Raw genomic sequence first — 12,549 nt, 5'->3', positions numbered from 1 at the left:
ATGCGAAGATCAAATTTTGTAGGAGATCTATTACCACTCAATCTTGAAATTGATAGAACATACCGAAGAAGAAGGAACCTGCAAAAATATCAAGAAGAACAAGAATCATTTGAAATGGCAAACAAACCTCTCAAAGATTCCGCAACACCATATGCATGTTTTCGGTCTAGCATCACCAGACCACCCATTGAAGCTAATAACTTTGAGATTAAGCCTGCAATGATCACAATGGTTTAACAAAATCAATTTAGAGGTGGACCTCATGAAGATCCAAACCAACATTTGGAAGTTTTCTATAAAATTTATAGCACAATGAAGATAAATGGAGTTCTAGCAGAAGTAGTAAGATTATTGTTATTTGAGTTTTTCTTAAGAGATATAGTCAAGAAGTGGCTTAATTCCTTACCTACTATCTTGGGAACAATGCGAGCAATAATTTCTTGATAAATTCTATCCTCCTAGCAAAACTGCCCATATGAGGAATTTAATAGCAAGTTTTAGACAATCAAATTTAGAATCATTATTTGAGGCATGGGATAGATTCAAAAATATGCTTATGCAATACCTGCATCACACACTTTATAAATGGTTATTGCTACACACTTTTTATAATGACATCAATTATCACACGAAGGTGTCCCTTGATTCCGTAGCTGGAGGGGCATTAATGAACAAAAGCTTAGATGAGGCCGAAGATATCATAGAAAGTGTCGGTCAGAACCATCATCAGTGGGCTTCTTAAAGATGTGGAGGATTTTTCTCTGAAAATCCTATCAAAGTATCAGGAAAGTTTGAAGTGGATGTAATCACTCTAATGTCGACAAAATTGGATGCTCTGACTAAAAAACTTGAAAACATGGGAACTAATATGGCCAACGCAATTGTATGTATATGTGAAACATGTGGAAGCATGGATCACGTTCAAGATAATTGCCCTTTAGGAGTCATCTCAGTACAAATAGATCAACTTGAGCAGTGTGACACAATATTGAGTTATAATCAGAGATAGAACAATTCATATTCCAACACATACAACCCTAGATGGAAGAATCATCCAAATTTTTCTTACCGGAACAACCAAGATCAAGGACCATCCACAGGGGCAAGGTCAAGTTACTAACTTGGATAACAAAGCTATCAATAACAACCATCACAAGGCAATCAACTATGTAGGATAGAAATGTTACTTAAGGAAGTTCTTGCCGAACAAAAGGAAATGAAGAATGAAATCAAACAGCTTACTCAAAGAATGGATAACACTAAAAAACACCAAATGATGCAAGATAGCCAGATTGCCCAAATTGTTTCATCTTTTTCAAGAACACCAGGAGCACTCCCAGTCAAACTTGATGTAAATCTAGTGGAACATTGCAACAAAATGAAACTCCAAAGCGGACGAACCTTGGGAGATTCCCAAGTGATTGCTCCAAAAGGGATTGATATTCAAGAAGAGCCCTCTCCTCCCACACCTAACCCAATTCAGATCTAAGAAGATGAAGAGATTGCCAAGAAGATTGAAGGGACTCTTCCACTTCCCTACAAAGTCAAATAGTCCCTTTTCCAAAAAGACTAGGCATGAGACAAAAGGATGAAGAGTTTAGCAAATTTCTAGAAAAGGTTAAAGAGATTTGTACTAAAGTCCCTCTAATTGATGCTTTTCAACAAATGATGAAGTTTGTCAAATTTTTTAATGATATCATATCCAATAGAAGAAAGAAAGGAGAATTTGAGACCATAGCATTGGCAGAAGAATGCAACGCTCTATTCGTGGCAACCACTCCCCCAAAGCTTCAAAACCTTGGGTGCTTCTCTATCCCTTGCACAATAGGCACTAAATTTATAGAAAAAGTTTTTGTGATTTGAAGGCAAGTGTTAGCTTCATCCCATATCAATCTATAATAAACTAGGCCTTAAAAACTTTAAATTTACTACTATGACATTATAGTTAGTTGATCATTCATGCATATGCCCAATGGGTATCGTTGAGGACATGCCGATAGAGGTGAGTGGTTGTGTTGTACCCACAAATTTTGTTGTTTTGGACATGGAAGAGGATCTAAAGATCCCAATTATTTTGAGAAGATCTTTCCTTGCGACCGCCGGAGCCATAATTGATGTAAAGAATTATAGACTATCTTTGTCTATTGGTAAGGAAAGGTTAGAATTGAATCTATCTGAATTCCTTAACGATGTCTCATCCTTTCTAGTATGCATGTGCAGTGGGGCAGATGCTTATAAAACTGAGGAATGGAACTTTCATCCTCATAGGAAGTCGCCAGATGAAACAGATGATCCGGCAAGAGTTGGAAGAAGGCCCCCCAACAAATAATGAAAAGTACATCTGTCCTGCAAAGGCAAGAATGAAGGAAGAGACAAATTGCTCCCTTCCACCCACACCATCCATTCCCTTTAAACTACAACTTCTCCATTCACAATGTCAAATCCAATCAAGGGAAGCATTTCATCAAAGAAAGGAAAGGAGAAAATGGTTGCTTCAAAAGAAAGGAATACATGCTTCAAAAGTACATCTAACAACTTTGGTATCATTTTCTCTAGTGATGAACAAATGTATCATTATAATTCATTGTATAAACCTTCCATTCTGAGCACTAAGTTTATAGACCAAGCAACCTTAGATGTATTAGGTTTTAGAGATGATGTAGATTGGCTCCTTGAGAGGATAGGATGGAGCAACTTGATGAGCATGAAATACTCAACTTACGCTAGAATTATTTTAGAAATTTTAAGTTCAATCACTATTGATAATGTGCAAGGAGGGCGGAAGCTCAAATTTCGTTTGTTTAATTATGATTATGAATGGACACTAGGTGACTTTAATGCATGCTACGATTTGCCTAGTGATGGAACATGTACAATTCTCCCTGCATTTGAAACCTCAAACATATGACAAATGATCTCTAAATAATCTCACTATACATGTATCCAAGGCCACTAGTATCATTAATCCTATTTTCAGGTATCTTCACTTGGTGATGAAAATACTATATTTGGATGTGTTGATAAGGAAGGAATTGTGAGGCTATTTGATTTGTTTTGTTTATGGGCAATGGTTAAAAATATTTCAATAAACTCTGGTTATTTCTTCCTAAAGTACTTAGTGAAATTAGGGAATGTGTCTTCTACTACTCCCATTGTTTTGGGTGGGATGCTAACTCATATGACACTAGTGTTAGGTTGTGATCTTGATAACTTAGAGGTGATCAATGACACTCCTGGAATATATTTAAATTCATTCTTGACAATTCGTATGATATGACGCGAGGGATACGGGTATAGTCTCTTACTCAAAAATAACTTCCCTCTACGATTGCCCAATCCAGACTTAACCGTGATTTACATTAGAGATAATTGGTGTTTGACCTTAGCAAATCAATACTCTAGCCCCTACCTCACTCTAGCTCCTAAAAACATCTCCTTGATTAACCGAGAGCTTGCTAGATTTAATTTCTATGAGTTTCCTCCTATTTAGATAACCTTCATCGTGATTTGGAATTACATGAAAAATTGCTTACAAGTGACTTATGCATAGAGGATGAACAATTTAAGCAATTGCAAGATTATTTTAGGAGCAAAAGAGAGTTGTGTAAACAAATGTTCATGTTTATGGAAGCTCATAGACGTCAAATGAAACTAAATAAAGATTTTCAGGGTTTCATGAAATTTCTTCAAGATTATTTTAATGAATTATTTTCATATCTTAAATTTATGATTCCAGAATTTCTTGATCTCCCACCAATTCCACCATACTGATTTCATCGGGAGGATGTAAAGTCTAAGTTTGGGGGGTGTTTACACAATCTGATTCTTTTGGATTTTCTTTCTGAGTTTGTTGCATTTTCTTTCATTTACATTGCTTGCACTTTCATTTATTTTGATTGTTTGCACTTTTGTTTGCTTTGCTTGTTTTAGTTCTACCTTGCATCTCTACTTACATTTTAGTTATTGTTTGCTTGTTTTGTTTTGGTCATCATTTTGACTGTCTTTTAAATTATCTTGTGGCATGTCGAGAACATCATTCCTCACTACTGCTAACTTGTCCAATAGCAAAATTATTTGCACGTTCATTTCTTGATTCATGTTGTTGTAGATATAATGCTAGTATGTTTAGTGTACCTCTTTTCTCTATCTCTGGTAGCATGAAATGAGCTAAGTATTGTACAGAGACAAGTTTGAGTTTTGGCCTAACCTTAAGGATCTTACCTTCACTTTACTTAAGCTTGAATGATAGATATCATTGGAATAGTTATGATTCATCTTATTTACTTAGTATTTTAGTTCCCATGGTGATTTCTTGGATTTCATTTTGGTTACTAGATGGCCTGAGATCATGTCAACTCATTTAAAAAAAATTAAAAATCTCTACATTTGCATTTGTGTTAGTGCTTCACATTCAAAGCACAAAAATATGATGAATAAGGGATTAAAAAATAGTTATCGTGAGGGGAAACTAACAATTTACCCCTTTGAAACCGAGTTAGATTACTGGAGAAATAAATGTTATATTTCTCTTGATTCAGAGTAGTACTTTGAGACCTTATATAACCTAAGGAATATGAACCAAGTGTGTGGCAGGTAAGTGATGTGCGTAGATTATATATTATCCACATCTTTTTGTATTCATTTAGCTATGATCTATGCTTTTTCACCCTTTTCTATCATATTTCAACATAATTACTACTTTGCATCCAAAGATCTGCTCGATGTTTGTTTTCACTTTCAAGAGAAAGTTTGAGTGGAAAGGGACTCTAAAGATGCAAACGAAGATCATTTGACGAAGACCATGACCTAGCCTTGCCAACCTCGTGGAGTGAAGTCTACGCAATAACCATTCTAGAGATAAATTGGGTTTGGCCATGCCCTAAGGCATGGCCAAGGAAGCAGTAAAGAGTAGGTTGTGCCAAATGGCACGGCCAAGGGAAGAAACCAGAGTAGAACTGGCTCTGGCCATGTCAAATGGCATGGCCAGGAGCCAACCCATGCCCATTTCCAGAGGAAAATTGAGATTGGTGGTGCCTAGAGGCACGGCCATGCCTCTAAATCCCAATTTTGAAGATCAAGTCGTGCTAAATGGCACGGCCTAGAAGGTAAAAATAGAGTAGTCTCTGCTTTAGCCTTGCCAAAAGGCACAGACAAGAAGCTAAAGATAGCTTTGGTCATGCCAAATGACATGACCAAGCTATCTTGCCAGAGCCAATTTGGCTTTGGTCATGCCAAAAGGCATGGCCAGATGCCCAAGGAGCAGATTGGTCATACCTTTAGGCATGGCCACCTCGTGCCTCACCTCTATAAGAGGGGAACTTCATCTCCTCCACAAGGAGGGAGCTTGGTGGACTAGAGGAGACCATCTAGATCAAATTCTTATATCTAGAGGCATTGTCTAGATGATCTGAGGTCGTTCTACTGCTCCATCCTCATCGGCATGCCAAGATCTACATCCAAAGGCTTCACTCGACATCAAAGGATAAGATTTTCTCCTCCTTCTCTTGGATTTCTATTACTATGAGTCTTTGGATTACATTTCCAGTTATTATAAAGTAGATTAAAACTGTTCTTGGATGTAGAAAGTAATTGTAATGAGTGAGTATTATAAACTCTATTGAATTTTAAATTCCCTTGTTTGATAAAGCTTATATGCATATGTTCTGTTTGATGAATTACTTATAAGAAGACTCTTTTTTTTATGGACATGAATTTATCTATCTGGATTACATTTCTGTATGTGTAGATCTTATTTTTGTAATAGATTCATTGCTGTGTGTCTAAATCTGCGCATGAACCTGAATTTTCATAGAGTAGATGCATGAATTGTTGCCTCTTTTAAGTGTGCATTCTGATAGAGCTCATCGTGACATTAGGATACTTATTTAATGTTGAGTATCTAAGATAACTATCCTTCTATATGGAACATATCCTCCTAAGGGAGAACAATTTTATGTATGGATAAATCTATCACTAGATCTCATGAGCTTTCCCTAATCATATGCTATGTAAGTGACCTACGTAATCTAGAGACGTAGACCCGAGGGTGTAATACCCACTAAGCTTGTAAGATAAATATATGAATGTGGGATTTTGCCTTAGAAAAATAATAGGAAGTGAGTTGAAGCAAAAAGAAATAAAATGAAATAAAAAGAAGTGAAGGTTAAGGATTGAACCATGAACCTCTTATATTATTCATAGAATTAATTAGTAGAAACCAATTGGGATAGAGAGAAGATGTTGATAGCAAGGAAAGGCAATGCATGATAAAGATAGGAGTAAAAATCTAGGAAGAGAAAACAAGAAAAGAGCAAGAGAAAGGCAACTTGCCTTCCTTCATTCTCTCCCTCTTTCTTTCTTCATTTTGCCGAAAATTTAAAGAGGGAATTAAGAGGATTCAATCCCCCTTATTTCATCATGAATGGTAAGAATAAATGAATAAATAAAATAAATAGGAAATAGAAAAAAAAAGGCTAAGGGAGAAGGAAAGCAAAAATCAATTTTGCTACCTCTTCCCCCTTAACATAAAAGGGAGCAAGAAAAGAGAAGTTTATTTTTCTCTCATTTTCTCTCATTCTTCCTCTCCCTCACCAAAACCATCAGTCCCCTCTCCTCCATCTTCGGCCCCAAATCCAAGGTTTTTCCCCTAAGAAGCCTAAGATACAAGGAGGACTTAGCAAGGGAATCAAGGGAAAGGAACTAGAAGGAGAGGCTACTTCTTTCATCACTATACCTTAAATCCACAAGCGAAAAGGATGTAAGCTTCCCCTCACCTGTGGTACAAGGCTTTTTATGTGATTTTCGGATTTTATAAGGATTAGAAAACCTAGGAATGAATTTAAGAAAAATTCGGCCAAAGAAAGGGTTTTCAAATCTAGGAAGGTTTAAACAAGTCCTTATTTCATGATATTTTTTCTATGCTATGTAGGAAGGATTTTCTTCATGTTTTTATACCTAAATGATGCATGATCAGAGGAGTACCTAACCCTAGAATTTCGGCCAAAAATATTTTAAGGAGGTTAGGGAAAATATTGTGTAACCAAACTAGTGCAAGATTCTCTCCATGAACTATTAAGGATCTTTTATTGGTTTTCTTGCTTAAAAGTTACTTGGAACCAAAAGAAATCCATTTATATGTTTCGGCCAAGAAAAGGGCTTAGGGTTAGGAAGACCTTTAAATTTAAGTAACCATGTTTGTATGATAGAATATAGAGTTTTCTTAAAGGATTGCATGTTGAACATTGCTAGAAATTCATGAACTCTTATTTTAGATTTTCGGCCATGATAAGATGGATAATTTAGAAAAGCTTAAACAAAATGCTAATATACTCAAGACCTCTGTGATATTATGATATGAAAGTTGTTTAATGTTCTTATGTTTAAATTAAGTATAGAAAAATTAGTTACATGATATATGACATGTAAGATCACAAGGGTCCTCGCTTGTTTATGAACCAACTTTGTATATGATGTTCTTAGTAATTTTTGCCATGAAACTTACTTAGGTTTTCCATGCTTTAGGCCACTTAAAACCTAGTTTAAAGATTGGTAGGTTTCGGCCATGAGGAAAAATAAAAGAAAAAGGGAAAGAAACCTAGGAAGCCTAAGACACAATTCACATGTATGTTTATTATGCTTGTCTTTATACATGCAATGAAACTTGTATGATTTCTTATGCTTTTAGGCTATTTGAAGCAAGTTTATATACTGTTAAGTTTCGGCCAAGTAGGGTTTAAAAGACCTAGAGGCCTTAGAAATGAAACCAAATGTGTTAAAAGTGCTTCTTATGAAAATAGGATAATGTGTTGATTGTGTCACATGCTTGTATAATTTTTTCATGACCTAAATGGACCATTGTATGTTTCGGCCATGAAGGAATAGATGCCCTAGAAACCCTAGAACAAGAATTAAATATGCTTATGTCACTTTACATGGAATATGATAAGTAGAAAGACAAAGTTTCCATGCTATATGTTGTTTAATGACCTAATTGAGGCTAGGGTAAGTTTCGGCCATACATGTTGTATAATGTCTTGTTATGAATTTATACATGATGTTAGTTTAAGTTCACATGCTTGTATGTTTGATTTTAGCCCTAATTGTAACGCCCGCCCTCCCTGCTATCAACAAGGGACAGGGCTACGATACTCTACGTACGTATTACAGCGGAAGACTTAAAATTATTTTTCTTAACTTAATTAAAACCGAACTACACTAACATGGTTTCATAACATGATAACAAAATAAATAAAAACTTAACATCAAGTCACCCATATTGTATTACATTTCACAAAACCAAAGCATAGTTCTTAAAGGTTTTAAAGCAGGTTTTTAATTAGTTGCCTAGACACCGCAACACACATCTTCGTTGCCCCTCCTGCTGCTCCTTTAACTCATCCAGCTTTTTCCTTTATCTGTGGTACAAGGAAAGTAAGCTATGAGCACTCATGGCTCAGTAAGTTCCTTTCCTACTCACTAAAACCAACAATCAGCAAATAATCAAATAATGTCTCAACTTAACATGATCTCAACTAGTCATGGCATAACATATCATACTCTTTAAGCATATCATGCAACATAACAAACATTATAACTAGTCATGGCATATCATCTCTTAAAGCATAGCATGAAACATAACATAATCATATCATGGTATATCATCTCTTAAAACATAGCATGAAACATAACATAATCATATCATGGCATATCATCTCTTAACACATAGCATGAAGCATAACATAATCATATCATGGCATATCTTAAATCATAGCCTCAACACAACATAATCATAGATTATATGCATCATGATTTTAAAAACATGTATCCGAAAAATATTTGTATGTCTCATGATCTTTTAAAACCATTTTCTTCTTACATATATATATACTTGAACATAATATCAACATATTTAGGGCCCCGGCTTGTACCATACATACATAACATAGATGCACGCGTCCTAAGTATATCCAAGGTAGCAAGACTTGAATCATACTAGGAACTAGGTCAAGATCACAAAGCATGGCCTAGGGGCGTACTTGAAGAGTCCACCCCTTATTAGCCTAGATCACAAAGCAAGGCTTAGCCTAGATCACAAAGCAAGGCCTAGGGGTGTACTAAGGAGCCCATCCCTTATTAGCCTAGATCACAAAGCAAGGCTTAGCCTAGATCACAAAGCAAGGCTTAGCCTAGATCACAAAGCAAGGCTTAGAGACTGATTAGGAGTCCACCCTTGGTACAAGCCTTACAAAGTAAAATAGCATGTATAAAAATGCATCATTTAGTCACATAGCATAGCATAAAAGTATGCATCACTTAGGCATACATCATATCATAAAAAGTATGCATCACTTAGGCATACATCATGTCATAAGAAAGTATGCATCACTTAGGCATACATCATATCATAAAAAGTATGCATCACTTAGGCATACATCATATCATAAAAAGTATGCATCACTTAGGCATACATCATGTCATAAAAAGTAGGCATATTTTAAACACATAGCATATCATTAAAGCTTGCATATTTCTAAGCACATAGCATATCATTAAAACATGCATATTTCTACTCACATAGCATATCATAAAAGCATGCATATTCTAAGCACATAGCATATCATTAAAGCTTGCATATTTCTAAGAACATAACATATCATTAAAACATGGATATCTCTATCCACATATCATATCATAAAAAAAAGGTATAAATCACAAGCATACATGGTTAAGCATAAGGGTATATCATATGATTATACTATCATAAGAAACATGGTAACATAGTTAACTTGGGTTCTAAGCTTCCTAAACCCTTGGGTTCCTATCATGGCCGAACCCCCTTAGGTCTCAATTTAGGTAAAAACAACCTCCAAGAATGTGAAACCTAAATCATCATCACATAAATTTCATAGGAAGCATTATAAGCATGATTAACTTGGTTTCTAAGTTCTCCAAGTCCTTAAACTCATGTGGCCAAACCCTATCAGTATATAAACAAGGTCCCAAATGTCATGAAAGCATGGAAACCTTAAACCATATTTATAGCATTTTTTCCAAGTAGCATAGTAATCATATAGAGCTAGTTCCTAAGTCCTTCAAGCCCTTAACGTATGTCTTGGTCAAACTTTTAACAAGTATTCATTAGGGCTAAAAACAAACATACAAGCATGTGAACTTGAACTAACATCATGTATAAATTCATAACAAGACATCATACAATAGGTATGGCCGAAACTTACCCTAGCCTCATTTAAGTCACTAAACAACATATAGTATGAGAACTTTGGTTTTCTACTTATCATATTTCATGTAGAGTGACATAAGCATATTTAATTTTTGTTCTAGGGTTTCTAGGGCATTTATCCCTTCATGGATGAAACACACAATGATCCATTTAGGTCATGGAAAAATTATACAAATATGTGACACAATCAACACATTATCATATTTTCATAAGAAGCACTTTTAACACATTTGGTTTCATTTCTAAGGCCTCTAGGTCTTTTAAACCCTACTTGGCCGAAACTCACAGAATATAAACTTGCTTCAAATAGCCTAAAAGCATGAGAAATTATACAAGTTTCATAGCATGTATAAAGACAAGCATAATAAACATACATGTGAATTGTGTCTTAGGCTTTCTAGGTTTCTTTCCCTTTTTCTTTTATTTTTCCTCATGGCCGAAACCTACCAATCTCTAAACTAGGTTTTAAGTGGCCTAAAGCATGGAAAACCTAAGTAAGTTTCATGGAAAAAATTACTAAGAACATCATATACAAAGTTGGTTCATAAACAAGCTTGGACCCTTGTGATCTTACATGTCATATATCATGTAACTAATTTTCTATACTCAATTTAAACATAAGAGCATTAAACAACATTCATATCATAATATCACAGAGGTCTTGAGCATATTAAAATTTTGTTCAAGCTTTTCTAAACTATCCATCTTATCATGGACGAAAATCTAAAATAAGAGTTCATGAATTTCTAGCAATGTACAACATGCAATTCTTTAAGAGAACTCTATATTCTATCATACAAACATGGTTATTTAAATTTAAAGGTCTTCCTAACCCTAAGCCCTTTTCTTGGCCGAAACATATAAATGGATTTCTTTGGTTCCAAGTAACTCTCAAGCAAGAAAACCAATAAAAACCCTTAGTAGTTCATGGGAGAAATTTTGTACTATTTTAGTTAAACAATATTTTTCCCTAACCTCCTTAACATATTTCTGGCCGAAATTCTAGGGTTAGGTACTCCTCTAATAAAGCATCATTTAAGTATAAAAACATGAAGAAAATCCTTCCTACATAGCATAGAAAGAATATCATGAAATAAGGACTTGTTTAAACCATCCTAGATTTGAAAACCCTTTCTTTAGCCGAATTTTCTTAAATTCTTTTCTTGGTTTTATAGTCCTTATAGAATCCAAAAATCACATAAAATCCTTGTACGACAGGTGAGGGGAAGCTTACATCCTTTTCGCTTGTGGATCTAAGGTATGGTGAAGAAGAAGCAGCCTCTTCTTCTAGTTCCTTTCCCTTGATTCCTTTGCTAAGTCCTCCTTGTATCTTAGGCTTTCTTAGGGAAAAAACTTGGCTTTGGGGCCGAAGATGGAGGAGAGGGGACTGTGGTGTTCTCGGTGAGGGAGAGGATGAATGAGAGAAAATGAGAGAAAAATAATTTTCTCTTTTCTTGCTCCCTTTTATGTTAAGGGGGAAGAGGTAGCAAAATTGATTTTTGCTTTCCTTCTCCCTTAACCCATTTTCTATTTTTCTTACATTTATTTTATTTTCTATTTATTCTCACCATTCATGATAAAATAAGGGGGAATGAATCCCCTTAATTCCTCTTTAAGTTTTCGGCAAAATCAAAGAGGAAGAGGGAGAGAAAGGGTGGAAGGCAAGTTGCCTTTCTCTTGCTCTTTTCTTGTTTTCTTTTGGCTAGCTTTTACTCTTACCTTTATCATGAGTTTCCCTCCTTTGCTATCAATATCTTCTCTCTATCCCAATTGGTTTCTACTAATTAATTTTATGGAATATAATATAAGAGGTTCAAGGTTCAATCCTTGACCTTCACTTCTTTTTATTTCATTTTATTTATTTTTGCTTCAACCCACTTCTTATTATTTTTCTAAGGCAAAATCCCCCATTCATATATTTATCTTACAAGTTTAGTGGGTATTACACTAATGAACACTTGTTAAAAGTTTGACTATGACATATGTTAAGGGCTTGAAAGACTTAGGAACTAGCTCAATATGCTTACTATGTTACTTGAAAAAAAAATGCTATAAATATGGTTTAGGGTTTCCATGCTTTCATGACATTTGGGACCTTGCCACATGAGTTTAAGGACATGGAGAACTTAGAAACCAAGTAATTCATACTTATAATACTTCCTATGAAATTCATGTAATGATAATTTAGGTTTCACATGCTTGGAAGTTGTTTTTACCTAAATTGAGACCTAAGGGGGTTCGGCCATGATAGGAACCCAAGGGTTTAGGAAGCTTAGAACCCAAGTTAACTATGTTACCATGTTTCTTAT

The 12,549-nt window shown here is 35.1% G+C and overlaps 1 non-coding gene across 1 annotated transcript; it reads right to left on the bottom strand.

Moving 5' to 3' along the window:
• Positions 1 to 473: 473 nt before the first annotated feature.
• On the bottom strand, positions 474 to 580 carry LOC122044748. Its single transcript, XR_006129760.1, has one exon. It is a non-coding gene; the product is annotated as a small nucleolar RNA R71 (small nucleolar RNA).
• Between the last annotated feature and the right edge of the window lie 11,969 nt (positions 581 to 12,549).

Source organism: Zingiber officinale, chromosome 2A, assembly GCF_018446385.1.
Source record: "Zingiber officinale cultivar Zhangliang chromosome 2A, Zo_v1.1, whole genome shotgun sequence".
NCBI classification, from domain to species: Eukaryota; Viridiplantae; Streptophyta; class Magnoliopsida; order Zingiberales; family Zingiberaceae; genus Zingiber; species Zingiber officinale.
Note: the sequence above shows the minus strand (reverse complement) of the source record. Positions and strands in the feature narration are given on the sequence as shown.